Below are 2,287 nucleotides of genomic sequence, written 5' to 3' on the forward strand. Positions count from 1 at the left end.
AAAATTGCAAAGAGCGGAAAAGAGAACACTCAAAACAGAAGGCGATAGCCAAGACATACCAGCAATGTCCAAGCGCACCAGATCACATTCACGATCATCGACAACAGAAAGTAAGGCACAGGAATCGTGTTTCTTCTGTGGACAACCTGCAGGAGCTGATGGCCTTCATGAAGCTACTATGTTGCCAATGGACAGACGGGTGCGGACCTGCGCAACCTTTCTTGAAGACACAGAACTGCTGGCCCAACTTAGTGTTGGTGACATGGTAGCCTTGGAAGCTAAGTACCATACCAAGTGCTTAGTGGGGCTCTACAATCGCGTCAGGAAGGCCAAGTCAGAATGACATGAAGACACTGACCATGAGCGAAGGATATAAGCAATCGTATTCGCTGAAGTGGTTCTCTACATTGAAGAGACCAGGTGTGATGAGGAGACAGCACCGGTGTTCAAATTGGCCGATCTCGCTCTGCTGTACCAGTCCAGAATGGAGCAGCTGTAAGTAAAGGTCAACACAAAGGTGCACTCCACCCGACTTAAGCAGAGACTCCTAGCTCAGTTTCCCGACATGCGGACACACAACAAGGGAAGAGATATTCTCATGGTATTTGAAGAAGATGTTGGTGCTGCCCTCGTCAAAGCCTGTGAATTGGACAGTGACAATGATGCAGTCTATCTCGCTCATGCTGCACAGATCGTAAGTCGCCGTATGTTTGGAGAAGCCAAGCCCTTCAATGGATTCCCTAATAGATGCCAAGAGGAATCAGTGCCATCACATCTGCTTGCCCTCGTAAGCATGATCCTAGAGGGACCTAGTATAAAGGATCAGATGGAAGACACATCCCGTTCAGCACTTGGCATTGCACAAATGCTGAAGTTCAACAGCATTAAGCACAGGCGGAATCGTGACAACTCATCGTCACTCACTGTCAGACACAGTGCCGCTCAAGGGACACCAGTACCAACATACATAGGACTTAAGTTGCACGCTCACACACGCAAGAGAGATCTAGTGGAGAGGCTTTCACACCTGGGCATGAGTATCTCCTATGACCGCGTTCTTGAACTCTCATCTCAAATGGGAAACAGTGTATGTGAACAATTTTACAGAGAACAAGTGGTCTGTCCTCCAACACTTCGAGGAAAAGTATTCACAACTGCCGCTGTGGATAATATAGACCACAACCCCAGTGCAACTACAGCAAAAGAGTCATTCCATGGTACTTCCATATCCATTTTTCAGCACCCTTCTTATACTGGTGAAGGTGTGGATCGAAATGTTGTCATCAATGAAGGATTGGTAAATGCAAGCTCCAAGACAATCGGCCACTTGCCACAGTACAACACCAATGCTCCCCCTGTCACCAGCAATGTTAAGATGTCCTCTGTCCCAGCTGCTAGATTAGCATCACTGAACTGAAGTGACTCCAGCCAGTTGCGGAAACATACAGAAGATGAAAATGTGTGGCTACACAATACAAAACAAGTCCTGGAAGACGAGAATTAGACACACGATAAAACATCTTGGGCTGCATTTCATGCCAGTCGCCAGCCACCAGAAGCTCGAGTCATCTGCCACAATGCTCTGCTACCATTGTTTCTGGACAGTGCTCACACAGTTGCAATGATCCGGCATTCAATGGATGTTGTGACGAAAGCCGTGCAGCATCTGAATCCTGGGCAGATACCAGTTGTTGCCTTTGATCAGCCGTTATTTGCCTTAGCCAAGCAAATTCAGTGGACGTGGCCGGAGGACTATGGCGAAGATAAGTTGGTAGTGATGTTTGGGGGACTCCACATCGAGATGGCAGCTCTGAAGACATTGGGGGACTGGCTGCAAGGGAGTGGCTGGGTGAATGCCCTTGTGCAAGCTGAGATTACAACGCCAGGGACAGCTGACTCATTCCTGCGAGCAGTGCACGTCGCTCGAACAAGGAGAGTTCACCAAATCACCGCAGCAGCATTATACATCTTGCAACATCGTGCCTATGACCATTACTGTACGAGAAAAGCAGACGATGCACAAGATATCCTGAACTTCGATGATTGGTGCCGTCAGAAAGAAGACATTCCACAGTTTAAGTACTGGGCAACTGTACTGGAACTAGAGGTTTTGGTTCTGGTCTTTGTGCGTTCTCTGCGACAAGCATCATTCGCGATGTATCTTGATGCCCTGACAGAATTGGCCTCCTGGTTTCATGCTTTAGACCACACTAATTATGCCAGGTGGATCCCTGTTCACCTGAGGGACATGGCTGAACTTCCAACAAAGCACCCACATGTAGCCAGG

This window comes from Myxine glutinosa, chromosome 6 (genome assembly GCF_964187855.1).
Source record: "Myxine glutinosa chromosome 6, kmMyxGlut1.1, whole genome shotgun sequence".
Lineage (NCBI taxonomy): Eukaryota > Metazoa > Chordata > Myxini > Myxiniformes > Myxinidae > Myxine > Myxine glutinosa.